We start from the raw sequence: 18,816 nt of genomic DNA on the forward strand, positions 1-18,816 counted from the left end.
ATAACAATAATAACTAATACATCTAACACTAAGTGCCAAGTACTATTCTTAGTGCTTTATATACAGGCAGTAAATTATCCTGTTACTGTATTTTATCTTATTTTTCCAATTTTATAGGTAGGGAGAGTGGACACAGGGAATTTAAGTAATACTAAATTATCTAACCTGGCAAATTACGGAGCCACATGGTGTGGCTCCCATGACTGTGCTCTTAACCAGTTGCCTTGTTGTTGCTCAGTCACTGAGTCAGTTCCGACTCTTTGTGACACCATGGACTGCAGCACGCCAGGCTTCCCTGTCCTTCACTGTCTCCCAGAGTTTGCTCAAACTCATTTCCATGAGTTAGTGATGACATCCAACCATCTCATCCTCTGTCGCCCCGCTTCTCTTGAAAGTGTGAAAGTGTTAGTTGCTCAGTTGTGACCCCATGGACTGTAGCCCTCCAGGCTCCTCTGTCCATGGGATTCTCCAGGCAAGAATACTGGAGTGGGTTGCCATTCTCTTCTCCAGGGGATCTTCCCCACCCAGGGGTCAAACCTAGGTCTCTTTCATTGCAAATACATTCTCTACCATCAGAGCTATGAGGGAAGCCAAGGATGGGATACGAACCCAAAAGTGAAAGTTGCTCAGTTGTGTCCAACTCTTTGCAATCTCATGGACTTAGTAGCCTGCCAGGCTCCTTTGTCCATGGGATTCTCAGACAAGAGTACTGGAGTGTGTAGTAATTCCCTTCTCCAGGGCATCTTCCTGACCCCAGGATTGAACCAGGGTTTCCTGCACTGCAGGCATTCTTTACGGTCTGAGCCACCATGGAATTCCCCTGCAGTTCTCTTGCCCTCAGTCTTTCCCAACATCAGGGTCTTTTCCAGTGAGTTGGCTCTTCACATCAGGTGGCCAAAGTACTGGAGCTTCAGCTTCAGCGTCAGTCCTTCCAATGAATATTCAGGCCTGATTTCCTTTAGGATTAACTGGTTTGATCTTGCAGTCTAAGGAACTCTCAAGAGTCTTCTCCACCTAAGGAAACAGAAGACCTTTATATAGAAAACTATAAAACACTGATGAAAGATATCAAAGAGGACACAGATAGATGGAGAAATATACCGTGATCATGGATCAGAAGAATCAATATAGTGAAAATGAGTATACTACCCAAAGCAATCTATAGATTCAGTGCAATCCCTATCAAGCTACCAACGGTATTTATCACAGAACTAGAACAAATAATTTCGCAATTTGTATGGAAATACAGAAAACCTTGAATAGCCAAAGCAATCTTGAGAAAGAAGACTGAAACTGGAGGAATCAACCTGGCTGACTTCAGTCTATACTACAAAGCTACAGTCATCAAGACAGTATGGTATTGGCACAAAGACAGAAATATAGATCAGTGGAACAAAATAGAAAGCCCAGAGATAAATCCATGCACCTATGGACACCTTATCATTGACAAAGGAGGGCAAGAATATACAATGGAGAGAAGTTAATCTCTTTAACAAGTGATGCTGGCGAAACTGGTCAACCACTTGTAAAAGTATGAAACTAGAACACTTTCTAATACCATACACAAAAAGAAACTCAAAATGGATTAACGATCTAAACATTAAACCAGAAACTATACTACTCCTAGAGGAAAACATAGGCAAAACACTGTCCGACATAAATCACAGCAGGATCCTCTATAACCCACTTCCCAGAGTAATGGAAATAAAAGCAAAAATAAACAAATGGGACCTAATTGCACTTAAAAGCTTTTGCACAAAGAAGGAAACTATAAGCAAGGTGAAAAGACAGCCTTCAGACTGGACAAAAATAATAGCAAATGAAGCAACGGACAAAGAATTAATCTCAAAAATATACAAGCAACTCCTGCAGCTCAATTCCAGAAAAATAAATGACCCAATCAAAAAATGGGCCAAAGAACTAAACAGACATCTCCCCAAAGAAGACATACAGATGGCTAACGAAGACATGAAAAGATGCCCAGCGTCACTCATTATCCGAGAAATGCAAATCAAAACCACAATGAGGTACCATCTCACACCGGTCAGAATGGCTGCTATCCAAAAGTCTGCAAACAATAAATGCTGGAGAGGGTGTGGAGAAAAGGGAACCCTCCTATACTGTTGGTGGGAATGCAAACTAGTACAGCCACTATGGAGAACAGTGTGGAGATTCCTTAGAAAACTGGAAATGGAACTGCCATATGACCTAGCAATCCCACTGCTGGGCATACACACTGAGGAAACCAGAATTAAAAGAGACACATGTACCCAATGTTCATTGCAGCACTGTTTACAATAGCCAGGTCATGGAAGCAACCTAGATGTCCATCAGCAGATGAATGGTAAGAAAGCTGTGGTTCATATACACAATGGTATATTACTCAGCTGTTAAGAATACATTTGAATCAGTTCTAATGAGGTGGATGAAACCAGAGCCTATTATACAGAGTGAAGTACGTCAGAAAGTAAAACACCAATACAGTATACTAACACATATATATGGAATTTAGAAAGATGGCAGTGATAACCCTATATGCGAGATAGCAGATGAGACACAGATGTATAGGACAGTCTTTTGGACTCTGTGGGAGAAGGCGAGGATGGGATGATTTGAGAGAATAATATTGAAACATGTATATTATCGTATGTGAAACACATTGCCAGTCCAGGTTTGATGCATGAGACAGGCTGCTCAGGGCTGGTACACTAGGATGACCCAGAAGGATGGGATGGGGAGGGAGGTAGGAGAAGGGTTCAGGAAGGGGAACACATGTACACCCATGGCTGATTCATGTCAATGTATGGCACAAACCACTACACTATTGTAAAGTAATTAGCCTTCAATTAAAATAAATAAATTAAAAAAAATCTTACTCAAAATCTAATGAAAAAAAAAGTCTTCTCCAGCACCACAATACTATGCAGTGTAAAAAAAAAATCTTTTATTCAGTGTGTTTTTCAGCTTAGCTGGTGTCAAGGTCATATTATTTATTTGTAGAGACCTGCAAAGTAAAACATTGCCATAACTTTTTGAGATGAGGGTAGACCTCAGTAATTTCTGAGCCAACCATGGTTTGCACTAGGTGCACACTTCCTGCAAACCTCAGTGCTGTAACAACCATATTTTTCTCTCTGATGTTTCATGTTGTTTAAACCATGATGAGAACCTTATCTTTGTCAGGTAGGATTATAACCTGCCACAGCCCACAGCCTAAAAAAGAATCAACCCAACTATTCCCAGAATACTATCTCATCCCAGTTGGGTTTCCTCTGAGGTATTAAGGTCAGGAGAAGTAAAAGGAGTAAAATGGAGTGTCTGGTGGTGCTGTATTTGCCTAGGGTCAGCTTAAGTGGCATTTATGTAAGGGTGTATACTGTCACTATGGTGAAGGGAAAGTCTTTTGAGCCATTTATCAGTGATTTTATAGTCCTCATTTCATGGAGGATGGAATAAAAGAACAAAGAAAGTGTACTTTCAAGGTAATTTATTAAACATGAAGTGAAAAAAACAAGATAAACTTGTTTATTTTCATATGCTTCCCTTTAAAATTGCATTCTTATTATTGACCCATGGATTCATTTCTCTTTCATATCACAAATTTAAATGTGTATCTGAATAAGACCTAGCCAGTTCAAATATATTTTTAAACTCTTGATATGTTCTGGAGCTAAGTTTAAGAATTCATTCCCTTGGATTTTTTTTTCCCCCTTTACGATTTGGAGAGTTTGGAAATTATGTTTGGATGGCTTTCAACTGAGGAGATATGTGTGCTTGTTTATCTATTTTAAGTAAAACAAACAAACAAAAAAACAGGTAAATATTCATATCATTTCTTACAGAATAACTCAGTCGTCAAATTATTTTTGTATCCCAGGGTTAGTGCTTACTCAGATTAAACTTTTTGAAAAGGAAATTGAGTTTAAAATGTGGATGTGCTTTAATATGATAGGGTACCTTGAACTATTTCAAAGGCATGGACAGGTTTTGTTTTTGTATGAAGTGAAGAATGAGGCATTGGAGTTATAAACTTCAGATTCTTGTTGGAAAAATGAATTTTCCTAAGGGTAAGGGTAATGGAAATGTTTAATAATTTGCACTGAGAAGTTAATGTTACCAAAACTGTCTCCCAAGGCAGCCCTCTTCAAGCCATTATACCTGATCTAATCACCTCATTTCTCAATGTCAGAAAAGTTGATCTTAACCCTAACACCTGATTAAGAGTTCTCTCTGTAACCTTTGTGTTTTTTCCTTGAATATATTGTAGTGGAGAAGTATCATTCCTCATTCTTCTTTGTGATTTAGATGTTTCTCATTCTTTTGCTAGAAGCAATGAGGCAGTGCAAAATACCGTCTTTGAGACTGTAGGACATCAAAGTCTGACTAGAGTGGATAGATGGGTGATTTGAGAGAGGAGTGGTGGCAGAAGAACATTCACAATCATATCTGCTTTTTCAGGCTGTGTGGGTTGCATGTCAAAGTTGCTTTTGACATAACATGCAAGTGAAACTATCCATCCCTATCATCTCTATGTGGAAGCCAGTTCAGTTCAGTTCAGCTGCTCCGTCGTGTCTGACTCTTTGCCACTCCATGGACTGCAGCACCCGAGGCTTTCCATGGACAGAGGAGCCTGGTGGGCCACAGTCCACGGAGTCACAAAAGTCAGATACAACTTAGCGACTAAACCTCCACCACGACAAAAGTACAATTCAGATTTGGTGTTTGAAAGCCACAGAGTGTGTGAGACGCCTGGAGAAAGGGATGTAATGGATGGCTGTTTCTGGAAACGAAACAAGAAGGTAAGGGAACCCTGATACTATCCATTATATTCAAAGAGAGAAAAGCAAAAGATGACATGCAATTTTATGTCCTCCTTCAGCTCTGTGGAAGCCAAGGTATATTTTTTAAGTCTATTCATACTAATCTACAAAATTAAGTATTTTGGATTTATATCAGAATTTTGTATTCTTTGTAAGATATATAGAAAGGATATTAATCTGGCAATTTTATTTATTTTTTTTCCACTTATTTTTATTAGTTGGAGGCTAATTACTTTACAATATTGTAATGGTTTTTGCCATACATTGACGTGAATCAGCCATGGATTTACATGTGTTCCCCATCCTGATCCCCCCCTCCCACCTCCCTCTCCATCCCATCCCTCTGGCTCTTCCCAGTGCACCAGTCCTGAGCACTTGTCTCATGCATCCATCCTGGGTTGGTAATCTGTTTCACCCTTGAGAGTATACTTGTTTCAATACTGTTCTCTCAGAACATTCCACCCACGCCTTCTCCCACAGAGTCTAAAAGTCAAACACATGAAATGATGCTCAACATCACTCATTATCAGAGAAATGCAAGTCAAAACCTCAATGAGGTACCATTACACGCCAGTCAGAATGGCTGTTATTCAAAAGTCTACAAGCAATAAATGCTGGAGAGGGTGTGGAGAAAAGGGAACCCTCTTACACTGTTGGTGGCAATGCGAACTAGTACAGCCACTATGGAGAACAGTGTGGAGATTTCTTTAAAAACTGAAAATAGAACTGCCATATGACCCAGCAATCCCACTTCTGGGCATACACACCGAGGAAACCAGATCTGAAAGAAACACGTGTACCCCAATGTTCATCGCAGCACTGTTTACAATAACCAGGACATGGAAGCAACCTAGATGTCCATCAGCAGATGAATGGATAAGGAAGCTGTGGTACATATACACCATGGAATATTACTCAGCCATTAAAAAGAATTCATTTGAATCAGTTCTAATGAGATGGATGAAACTGGAGCCCATTATACAGAGTGAAGTAAGCCAGAAAGATAAAAACCAATACAGTATACTAACACATATATATGGAATTTAAAAAGATGGTAACGATAACCCTATATGCAAAATAGAAAAAGAGACACAGATATAATCTGGCAATTTTAAAGATCAAGTTTATCCCTGTTGTATTACATCCTCTAATATATACTATTTGAGTCAATATATTCAAGTAGCCCTTTATTAAAAATAATATAAGTAGGTCACTAAAGGACATAGTAATTTTTTATAAACCCACTCTTCCTTGTTACAAAGAATTTCTTTTATTTAGAAAGATTAAAAGAAAAAAAATCACTTCTAGGGAAAAAGTTGTCCATGTTATTTAGGATCTCATCAAGTACTAAAAACTTATTTGAGGAATAAAACATGGATATTTACCCTCTATCAGAGCTAACTGTGCTCTTGACAAGAAGTATTGAGTGTACCCAAACTTACATTTAGTTTTATAGAGTAGTTTAACTATTTTGGTTGTACATTTGTTGACATTAAAGGGTGGTAGGAAGTGGTATATGCACAGGCTTTGAAGTCATGCAGACCAGAATTTAAATTCCATGTTCTGTACTGAGAAATTGTGTGACCTTGATCCAAGTTTATGTTTAAATGGCATTTAGTTAATTCACACTGTTGTCAACGATTACCTCTGTATAGTTTGATGACATTTTATGAGGACACTTTTTTAACCTAATGCATAAAGTCTTTGAATGAATAATGATGGAATAAGTTTATATTCCTTGGTTTTTAAGAGCTTTAAGAAACGGCTTGATGATGATTGTAGTATGATCTCCCAAATTTCCTTTCAGTTCTAGCTTATTTTAAAATTATATTTGTTACAATTTGGAGATAATGAATAACATGCAACCTGAACATTCTTATGGCAACCAGCTTTCTATTTGCCTGGCATGGAATGTTGACTGTCTGCCATAAGCAGAAGATACTGTATTTATATATAAGGAGTTTGTAATTCACTTGGAAGAAAAGCTACAGATGAAATATATAGAAAAACATGCTCGTTCTTAACTTCTGTGATGAGCCCCAGACCTTTTAAATGTGTCCATTCACTTCCTTTCAGGGGACCACATCTTGATTACCAGAAGCTGAAGAACTGTCATAACAGGGCTACAAAATCTGTAAATTTTATATACATGTGCTTGCACGTACATGCATTTATATATGCATACATATGTGTATGTAATTATGGTAAAACACAAAAAGCATGAAGTTTTCTATCTTAGCCAGTTTTAAGTGCACAACTTAGTACTGTTAAGTACATTCCCATTGTTTTACATCCATTCTCTAAACCTCTTCATCTTGAAAAACTGAAATTCTATACCCATTAAACAACAGCTTTCCTTCCCCTTCCTTCCCCATTTGTTCCCGTCAACGACCATTCTGTTTTCTGTTTCTGTGAACACAGAAGAAAGGAGATATAAGTAGGATCATAAAATGTTTGTCTTTTTGTGACTGGTTTATTTCACTTAGCATAATGTCATCAAGGTCCTTCCATGTTGTAGCATTTGTCACAATTTCCTTCCTTTTTAAGGCTGAATAATGTTTAATCGTATCTGTATACCACAGATGTTGTTTATCTGTTAATCTGTCAATGGACTCAGGTTGTTTCCATCTTTTGTCTGTTGTAAGTGGTACTGCTGTGAACATGGGTATACACATATCTCTTCAAGACCCTGCTTTCAGTTCTTTTGCTTATATGCCCAGAAGTAAAATTCTGGATCATATGATAATTCAATTTTTAACTTTTTTGAGGAGCACCATAGCAGCTGTACAGTTTTACATTCCCTCCAGCAGTGCATAAGGGTTCCATTGTGTCCACATCCTTGCTGACACTTGTTATTTTCTTTTTTTTTCAATAGTAGATATCTTATTAGGTGTGAGGTACAGTAGTATAGTTTAAGCCAAACTTTAACACAGAGAATGTTATTATGGAATATACAGTCTTGTTTCGAGATTATGGCAAAAGTCTAAATTTGAATATTGTGCCAGTTGACTCTTTTATACTCCATTATACTCCACAGTTTTGGGCACCTTATTTTTGTGTGTGTGTGGTATGTGTGTGGGTGCTAAGTCGCTTCAGTTGTGTCCAACTCAGTGCAGCCCTATGGACTGTAGCCCACCAGGCTCCTCTGTCCATGGGATTCTCCAGGCAAGAATACTGGTGTGGGTTGCCGTGCCCTCCTCCAGGGGATCTTCTCGACCCAAGGTCGAATTCACATCTCTTATGTCTCCTGCATTGGCAGGTGGGTTCTTTACCACCAGCGCCACCTGGAAAGCCCAGTGTGTGATGTAGCATAGAGCATTTTCTCTCTTATACTTGTCTATGTTATAGTCAATCTCTGTTCTTAACCATTTGACCCCTGAGACCACCAGTATGTTTCAGATCAGTAATAGCCAAAGAGCCAAAGTTGTTACTATTATACTGAGAACTGTACATACAATGTGTCTTGGTGTCCCTTCCGGAATGTGAGGCCCTTAGATTGATGTGAGTCATAGTGAAAAAATACTGGCTCCACTGAGCCAGACTGTGAGCATTTTGAAACTTCTTCGCTTTCTCCCATATATTGTAAAGTGTTTGACCTGACCTGTGTATTTGTGTGTGTGTTTATATAAATACATGTTTATTATTATATTTTCTATTTAGATTTTTTTTGTTAATAAGGTGAATTTTGATTCTTGCTTTTAAGAAAAATACATGGAGTAGAATCTTTAAGTTTTGTATACAAAGAGTGATAGAGTTGTGACACAATAAAACTGTTTTATAAGATAATTCTCTTCCTTCTGGAAAAGACATGAGATTGAGGACTCAAAGACAGAGACATAAAACTGCAGTGAAAGGAGAGAGGAAAATCAGCATGAGGGGAAAGCAGAGCCACGTATAAGGCTCTCATATAAGCTTTCGTTACCTGCACATTTTCTAAGAGTGAACCACAAATGTAACTCTGAGCTTTATAGCAGCAAATTCAAAAAGGGAAAACCTTCCAGTCAGAACTTCACAGTGGTTATGAGATCAATCATCTAAACAAGTATCTTGGAGGAGTATGACTAATTTTTAGTTTACAAAAATGAAAATAGCCTCCTTTTGCTTTTATTTCTTAAAAAAATACATGTTTCTTATTTTTAAAAAGCCAACCAATCAAAAAAGTACAAAATTTCTCTTGTAATTACCCCGCTAGAGATAATTTGTGAACATTCTGCTGAGCTTCTTGGTAGTCTGTCCAGAAAAGGAAACAGTTGGTTCATACTGGCTTATTTACTTTCCCAATAGTATAAGAGCTTGTAAATTTTTCTGCACCATCAATAATAACACTGGGTCAGTGTTGTTAATTTCTCCTAGTCCTGTAAAGGAAAAAATGATATTTGTTTTCTGTTTTCCTCAATACTTATATCTGATATGAGTCTCCCATGGTTTTCCTATGTAGGTATCATACAGCATAATGAACAGGTGTCTTTTACAACATCACTTGATAGATTTGATACATTTTTTTCCTGAAGTATTTCTTATAATTGCATTAAAATATGGGTAATTCGGGATGGGGAATACGTGTAACTATATGGCTGATTCATGTCAATGTATGACAAAACCCACTGAAATGTTGTAAAGTGATTGGCCTCCAACTAATAAAATAATATTAAAAAAAAAAAATATGGGTAATGGTATTTCGCCAGATTTTTAATTCAGTAAAAACAGTTTTGAGCATTAGAAGGAGGGACAAGATAGGTGAAGTGGATTAAGAGGTAGAAACTACTAGATATAAAATAGGTTACAAAAATGTAATGTGCAGCACAGTGAATATAGCCAATTTTTTAATATGGAGTAAAATCCTTAAAAATAACATCACTATGTTGTACACCTGAAACTAATATTTTGAGTTAACCATAATTCAATTAAAAAGCAGGGGCAAAGTTTCTCTGTGGGCCAAAATGACATGGTCTGGTATTCTTTTTCTTTGGGTTTTGTTTTTTTTTTTGAGTTGGAAGGTCTGGGTGTCATTTATTTGATAGTAGTTTACATAAATGTCTTCTTCCCATGGTCATTTCCTTCAAGGCACAGGCACAGAGCCCTCTAGAAGGACAGTCTCTGAACCAGGGAGACAGGAACACTGGATGCACACATCTTTGGCAGGCCCATGCAGCCCTGGGCAGATGTAGTCCTTCAAGCTGGAAATCCACCGGGTATTTGAGACACAAAGGTGGGACGTAGAGAGGAAGGCCACAGGACTCTCGTCTCGGTTCATTCCAGGACTCTGGGGAGGGCAGCAAATCAGGCCCACCCACTTTCACGGGGGCCGATTCTACAGTCTGTGCTGTTTGTACACACCTGCTTCCGCTGGTCCCGCAGTTAAAGAGCATCAGCTTTATGGTAAGAGATGGATCACTTCTTCTCTGACCTTGCCCTGCACCTCTATTCAGCTGGATCTGTGTAGGAACCACTGGAGAAATCTGAGGCCTGTGTTCACCATTCATCTGCCTGTGCCATCTTGCTCAAATCCTGAATGAAGGGTTGGTTGGAGGCCACAAGTTAACTTGCTGACTCCCAGCCTGTCACACACATAGCCCTGTCTTTCTTCTGCCAATTGCCAGTGCCTGGGCTGGTGTACCAGCCGGCCCCAAAGACAGGAGCCAAGCTGGTCTGTGTAGGCACTTGGCAATTTTGGGTAGAGAGGTGGATTGAAAAAAGGGGGGATGGAAATGAGAAGAATTGAAGAGCTTAATCCAATCGAGTAAGAAATTTGAAGTGATTTTACTTTTATTTTCTTCACTTTAAGCCAATCCTGAAGTTTCACAGTGATTTCTGGGGCCACAGAAGGAAGGTGGTGCTGAACATCTTCTGGGCTGTGGTCCAGATGGCCCAGGAGGTGTGAGCGTCACTGGGGCAGCGGGTGGAGCCCTGACTGCCCAGCGGGCAGGTAGGTGATGTTCCAGGAGCGAGGCAGCTTCTATGCGATGCCTGCGGTGGCGGTGGCAAGCGAGTTGGCAATCAGCTCCGCTGCCTTGGAGTCACCCTCCGCGGAGATGATGGCTTTCTTTTTTTGCTGCTCAACCTTTTCCTCCACAAACCTGGCCCTCTCTGCTTCCTGCTGAGCCACCGGTTTGGCTTCCACCGCTCTGTGAATTTCCCGAAGGTCAGATTCATCAAGGATCGGTCATCCAGGATGAGCCCAAAGGTCTCTGCTCGCTCTGTGAGGTCATCGCTCACCTGTTTTGAGGCCAGCTCTCTCTGGGTGATCAGTTCTCCAGCCGATCCACCACGGGCTGGAGGATCCCTGTAATGGTGGTCTGGCAGCACATTCTCATCGTAGTCCTCTCCAGTGCTGGGGAAGATGCGAGGAAGCTGGCCAGCCACCGGCCGTAAGAGGATGCGCAGGGTGATGATGACATTCTGTAAATCTTTGCTGCCAGTGTTTACTGGCACATTACATGGTCGAGAGCGGCTGTCAGAGATTGACTTCTGTACCCAAGGGATGAGGAAATGAGTTCCTTCTCCTGTGACAATGTCCTGCACTCCACCGAACCCATCAAAGATGACAGCTCAGTGCCCAGCATCCATATTACACAAGGCAGAGTTCACCACGCTCCCGCAACAGCTAAGGCCAGGCCAAACCTGCCAATGGACTCAAACACTTTGGCAGCCATGTCTCCTTTGGCTGGACCCACTCACACCTGCTTCCACTCTGACTCCATATCGCAAGTTTCTTTGTTGATTTGGCTTTACCCAGGAATATATTTGTAGAGACCACTACTTTCCACTAAAATACACTTTCTCCTTCCTGAACACACAGCTAGACTACATTTACCAGCATCTTTTAAAATTAGGTGTAGCTAGATTTTTTATGCTAGGGTTTTTTCCTAGTGCACTGTGAGTGGAAGTAATGTGAGTCACTTCCTGACCTGGCCAATAAAACTCTGCATATATGTTTCTCAGGGCCCTCTCTTCTTTTTAGCTGAGTGAAGTGGCAGTGCTCAAAAAACCTTGAAAGTCGTATGTTGACAGTGGCTGAATAGCCATCAGCATGGATCCTTAAATGACTGACTTACTTGAATGTCTACCCAGGATGGTTATGTAAGAAAGAAATATAGTATGATTAGAGATGTTTTTCTATTAATATAGACATGAAACAAGAAGGGCCTGGGTGGGGGGTGTAATAATGATATAAAAAGAATAAATTAGAGGAACATTAATGGATATTTATGTATTTTGTTGAAAGTTTGCATTGTGGATGGCGAGCAGTAGTAAAATCAATTGAAATTGTCTTAAAATAAAAAAATTTAAAAATTTGTTGTAAAAAAACATATTGACTAATTTAACAAGAAAAATATAATGTTAAGTATATTCATATTAATATTATAAAAACAATTGAAGTTTTTAAATTAGGAAGTGAGTAAAGCAATAGTACAATCAAGAGATTTGAAAGATTTTAAGGGAAGAGCAGTTGAGGCTCAAGACAGGTGGCTGTCATCGGAAGGAAGAGGAACGCTCATGCTCAGTTGTGTCTGACTCTGACCCCTTGGACTGCAGCCACCAGGCTGCTCTGTCCCAGGCAAAAGTACTGGAGTGGCTGGCCATTTGCTCTTCTAGGGGATCTTCCTGACACAGGAACTGAACATGAGTCACCTGTGTCTCCTGCATTGGCAGGTGGATTCTTTACCACTGAGCCACCTGGGAAGCCCAGATGTCCTAACGACTGATGAATCAACAGACCAGACCAAAGATTTCCAAGTCCTGATGAGTTAGTCCTAGACAGGAGATTTGCAAGGCTGCAGTGGGCTCAGCAACTTGAGCACTTGACATCATCCTTAAGCCATAGACAAGTTTCAGTAGACCATGGAATTGGTGTACAGGAGTAGAATCTGTCTCTCCACCAAGAATAGATTCTGTCCAGACAAGTGAGAGCAGTTACGATTACAGTGTATGTGAAGCAGAGGCATATAACATTCCCCTGCTTGTAACAAATTGGACTCAAATCTGGTTATCAGGAGCAGTTTCTAGAACTAAAGTACAGGGTAAAGGCCAAGGGACAAAACCTTTGCTACTTGACTGGTACCAAAACAAAAATGACCTCCTATTGGTACTTCACTAGCAGTCCAGTTGGTTAAGACTCCATACTTCCATTGCAAGGGGCACGGATTTGGTTTCTGGTTGAGGAACTAAGATCCCACATACTGTGCCATGAAACCAAGAAAAACCCCAAAACAAATAAATTATGTTTTAAAAAGTTGCTTTATATTGATCACTTAGCTTGGGGTGTCTTATTTCCCCACTTCAACACAGTATTCCCACACATGAGCACTTACAGAGCGTACCATGAAGACAGGACTTCAGGGGCTAGATACTAAGGATGTATTACAGAAAGATACAGAGTTATATGTAGCAGAAATGTAAGGACATCAGTTCGTGATTGGTGCTCATTCAGTGGTTAGTTAGACAGGGAGGCCTGGCATGCTGCAGTCCATGGGGTTGCAGAGAGTCGGATATGAATGAGGGACTGAACCGAAGTGGTTAGAGTAATAGGTGTATCCTGGTAATTTTAATCATAGAGATGAAGTTAAAATAATGAGATCTAATATCACTGGTGTAACTTTAATGAGCCACTGCAGAGTAGCAATATATCTCATCATTTTTTCTTTTGAGTATTCCAGTGTGTGTACCAAAAGATTCAGATTCCACAGGACAAGGCAGATGTTCATCAACTCTAAAAAGGGGGAAGGTATATGCCATATAGTTTTGTATCAGAATTCTATTCCTGCATTTGCCTTGGAAACCACAGTGAGGTCTTAATGCTTTTATATTTTTTGTTTTAAAGCAAGTTCCCAACCTGCTTGAATTCCAAAAGTTCCACATAAGCAGCTTGCTTAAGTTGAACACGTTTTTCAATAGTAATTGTATTATAAATGGCAGTTCAGTTTCCAGAATAAGTCTCAAATCTCTTTTAACCCTCAATTCATCTGAATTGCTACATGTTAGGAAAAAGACATACTGGTTAGCAATGGAATTAAGAGTGTTGCAATAACTCTGAAGGATATGAGATATTAGTTGCTCAGATGTGTCCAACTTTTTGTGACCCCATGGACTGTAGCCCATCAGGCTACTCTGTTCGTGGAATTATTCAGTATTCTTGCCATTTTCTTCTCCAGGGGGTCTTCCTGACACAGGAATCAAACCCCAATTCCAGGCAGATTCTTTACCATCTGAGCCACCAGGGAACTCTACAGTTTTCTAAAAGGAGAGATGAAGGAAGAGAAAAGAATATGTGTGTGTGTGTATATATATATACATATGCGTATATATATACACGAACATTTTTTCAAGTAGGTTTAACTCAGCTGAAATTTTTTTCAAGTGGGTTTAATAATGAAAGGTGGAATAGAAGAAGAGCCCAAATTATGCTTTAGTCCTTCTGAAGGTCAAGGAAGCAGGTGGATTTTGGATTGTTATGAGCCCTTTGCCAACCAATAGGTGGTGCTATTGTCATACAGTAGTTAAGTTGCTCTCAGCCCAAAGGGAAAAGATGTGGGAAGTAAAAGTGTCAACTAAGTACTATGCACATAAATGTTGCTCAATAAATATGATTCTGCTCTTCTGAATGAATCAGATCATACTGATGAATAAAACCACATTAGCAAAATGTTATTGATATGTTGCTAAATTATGTTGTCTCTGGACTCTGGAAGCTTATAAAAAAAGTAGCAAGGCTTAGGGAAAAAATGTTAAGCTTTATCATTTATTACTACTAAAAAAGAAATTTTAAGTCCAGTTATTTGATTCTTTTGCAAGTAATATCCTGAGGTGCATTACCAGTATACTCTTGACTAGAGACAGTCCCTACGTTCTTATGCACAGTAATTTGGAGACAGCCATCTTATAGTACTCCACAGCTGAAGTAGGCCTGTATCTCCTTAGGGCTTCCCTGGTAGCTCAGTCAGGACAGAATCTGCCTGCAGTGCAGAAGACCTGGGTTTAATCCCTGGGTTGGGAAGATCCCCTGGAGAAGGAAATGACAACCCACTCCAGTATTCTTGCCTGGAAAATCCCATGGACAGGGGAGTCTGGTGGGCTACAGTCCATGAGGTTGCAAGAGTCGGACATGATCTAGTGACTACACCACCATCACTCCTTAGGGTATGAAATTTAAGGAACAATACTGCATTGTCTTACACGGATCACTCAGGAGTTTGTGACAGATCACAGGATTCACTACGTGAAAGATCGGGTAGGAAGAGAAGCAATATGATGGTCTTTCTGTTATTCACAAGATCTTGATTTTGTCTGGAGAACAAATATATGCTCATGGGTGGATTTTGAAGTTTGAGAAGTGCAGTATGTGGTCTGCATCAGTGAATTGCACAGCACTTCTTGGCACTCTAACAGTGTCAGGAGGTTGTCTCCAGGGAGGGGGAGGAGAGAAAAAGTAAATTGTACTTTGGATCCCTGTCTGCCTCAACCAGAGAAGCTCTGCTTTGAGTAGCTTCATAAATTAACCTACTAAAGAAGGTATTTTTAAACACAGGAGTTTGAAAATTATTGACACCTCAGTCTCTTACCAACTGAGCCCAGTTTTTGTACTCAGAAATCTGGTTCACAAGTACTAGTATAGTTCCTGTTAAATAGATGGGTATATCATGTTTCATTAGATGAATATATGTGGTCTCTTTCTACATCAGAATATATTTCTATTCATTTATAAGTAGTGCCTGATATTAACCAAACTAGATTAATGAAGGATATTAGTAATTTCATGGACTAATAACTAAATATATATATATTAAAATTAAGACTAATGCATCACAAAATATACTCTATTTTCACTAAATTATCCATATTAAAAATTATCATCTGGTTTTGTGAATTAGTCATGGTAGCTAACAGTGCAGCCCTTGATGCTTTTATGATCTTTGAGGGATGGCCAAGAACTATTTGATTTCTGTGAAACTGTTTGGGTCTAGAAATTAATCAAATGATCAGCCATGTCATCTACCTTTCAAATCTGAAAATAAAATTTGAGGTAGTCCCAAGCTTTGCAAGTGGTATAGCATAGTTTAATAATTCTCTAAATTTTAATAATATTTGCCACTTTCAAAAATTAATTCCTTCAGTTTCTCTCTTTACCTCTCTATTGACAGCCCCAAGTATTCAAGTGGAAATCAAATGCTTTGATTATATTTGTTTTATAACACTATGAGTGTTTGCTAATTTTGAGAGGAGAAAATACTATTCCTTTTTACATTAAGGATGTACCAGATTGGAATTTGTTTGATTTAGCTAGCAACTTTCACTTCAAAATGAAAAAAAAAATTTTCAATCAATCATAAATTTCCTCATTATAAGAATAGTCTTTTTAAAACCTGAAATTTCCATATAATATATCTTAAAGCCTGTTTAATTTGGCTAAAAAAATTTTATACCCTCCTTTATTTTCCTTTCCTTTTTATGTGTATTTAAGACATTTAACTCATCTGTCATGATTCAGAGATAGTTACAGCAGAAACATCAAATGTTAGTTTTTTGTGTTATTTCTTCAAATGCTCAAATTCTTAATATAAATATACTTTATACATTGAATATAATTTAGCTTTACAAAGAACTGTAGAATATATTAGATGAATAAAGTACTTTCAAAATACTGATTTCCTAAACATCAATCAAAACCAGAAGCCTGCTTCTCTTTCAGCTCTTCAAAGTGAACACATTATTATGTATGTTCATAAATAGCATGAATCCATCATTTGAATTTTTCTTTTTAATGATTAATTCTTTTGGGGGTGAGGGACAAGTGTAATTACAACTGCATTTTTCTGAGCATAAAAAATTCCTTGCAGTTTGGAAAATAGGTGATTTTATACAGAATATTCAGGTGTCTTTATTTTTACAACTATTTTCACTGTTTGATTTCCACAGTAATGGAAAGGACATAAATGAAGTACATTTCTAAGATGTATGTGCCTGATTTGGGACTAGAATCAGAAAACCTACTTAACTTTTGACTTTGAATCTTTTTAGATTATTGTAATAGACTCTTCAATATATAGGGACTTCCCTCAGTAGCTCAGTCGGTAAAGAATCTGCCTGCAATGCAAGAGACCAGGGTTCGATTCCTAGGTCAGGAAGATCCCCTGGAGAAGGAAATGGCAACCCACTCGAGTGTTCTTGCCTGGAGAATCCCATGGACAGAGGAATCTGGTAGGCTATAATCCATGGGGTCACAAGAGTTGGACTTGATTTAGGGACTAAACCACCTTATTGGTTGAATAACATTTTGAGAATTTTCAAGTTTTACTTGCTTATAATATTACTGTTGTTGGTTGTTCAGTCTCTTAGTCATGTACGATCTTTGTGACCCCATGGACTACAGCATGCCAGGTTCCTCTGTGCTTCACTATCTCCTGGAGTTTGTGCAAATTCATTGCACTGATGCTATTTAACCTTCTCATCCTCTGCTGCCCCCTTCTTCTTTTGCCTTCAGTCTTTCCTAGCATTACGATCTTTTCCAGCGTTTCAGCTCTTCACATCAGGTGGCCAAAGTACTGGAGTTTCAGCTTCAGCATCAGTCCTTCTAGTGAATATTCAGGATTGATTTCCTTTAGGGTTGACTGGTTTGATCTCCTTGCTGTCCAGGGGACTCTCAAGAATCTTCTCCAGCACCACAATTCAAAACTATCAATTCTTCAGCACTCAGCCTTCTTTATGGTCCAACTCTCACACCTGTACATGACTACTGGAAAAACTGTAGCTTTGACTATATGGACCTTTGTCGGCAAAGTGATATATCTGCTTTTTAATATGCTATCTAAGTTTGTCTAGCTTTCTTTCCAAGGAGCAAGCATCTTTAAGTTTCATGGCTGCAGTCACCATCTGCAGTGGTTTTAAAGCCCAAGAAAATAAAATCTGTCACTACTTCCACTTTTTCCCCTTCTATTTGCCGTGAAGTGATAGGACCCAATGCCATGATCATCCTCTTTTTAATGTTGAGTTTCAAGCCAGCTTTTTCTCTCTACTCTTTCACCCTAATCAAGATGCTCTTTAGTTCCTCTTCAGTTTCTGCCATTAGAATGATGTCATCTGCATATCTGAGGTTGTTGATATTTCTCCCAGCAACCCCAGCTTGTGATTCACCCAGCCCGGTATTTCGCATGATGTACTCTGCATATAATATTACTATGGAACTCTAAAAAAAGACAGTAAATAAGAGTTTATTGTCCATGTGGAAAAGCACAGACACAAATTGGCAGTAGGTTCATCTTTTTTTGTCTTAAATTTTGATGTTCTTCCTGTCTACTTTCAGACCTAAATTTTACAAATGTTATTTACAGCCTTTGAAAAATTTATGAAGTCAGATTTAAACAAAAGAATATTGTTGTGCTATAAACTTGCCACAAAATGTTTATGGTAATAAAGGAAGTAGATCCCTTGTGATTTTTCCACTGTTTTTCTGGGTTTAAGACCTTTCAGCTTTTGGGTTCTGAAAAGTTAAACCATATTGTATAAGGCATTTTAGAATAACCAAGCATTTTTATATAATTTTGGATTTTCTAAGATTGAAGAAGCTGGGATTCCTTATGGGAAACCTGTAAGAATGGGGCAGCTAATAAGATTTTAGGTAATCCATTGAACTAGTTGGCAGTCTTAAAAATGCTGAAATCTTATCTGGAAGGCCTCTTTAATTACTTTTAAAAAAGTATTACCTGCTGGGACCTGCTGAGATAGTCTTTGATGCTCACATAAATATATGTAGAATATGTCAAATTATACAGTCATCTCATTTTCAAGCAGGAATGCCTCACTTGATCACTATGGGAAAATAATAGCTTATGATAGTTATGAATAAAATGTTAGTTTTTAATTGGATATCTATAATGATACTGAGTGCAGACTTTGTAAATGCTAATTTTAAAGTGTTAAATGGAAAATGCTTATTGTTAGAAGTCCGAAAAAAGCTTAGGGGCAAATACTGGCTCTACTACTTTAATTAATTGTGTTTATT

The 18,816-nt window shown here is 38.7% G+C and overlaps 1 protein-coding gene and 1 pseudogene across 2 annotated transcripts in view; one reads left to right on the plus strand and one right to left on the minus strand.

Annotated features, from left to right (window-relative positions):
• NDUFAF2 (NADH:ubiquinone oxidoreductase complex assembly factor 2) overlaps positions 1-18,816 on the plus strand; it is a 168,272-nt gene that overhangs the window by 67,440 nt on the left and 82,016 nt on the right. The window lies entirely within an intron of this gene.
• On the minus strand, positions 10,705-11,473 carry LOC136146707 (prohibitin 1 pseudogene; annotated as a pseudogene).

Source organism: Muntiacus reevesi, chromosome 14, assembly GCF_963930625.1.
Source record: "Muntiacus reevesi chromosome 14, mMunRee1.1, whole genome shotgun sequence".
In the NCBI taxonomy this organism is placed as follows: domain Eukaryota; kingdom Metazoa; phylum Chordata; class Mammalia; order Artiodactyla; family Cervidae; genus Muntiacus; species Muntiacus reevesi.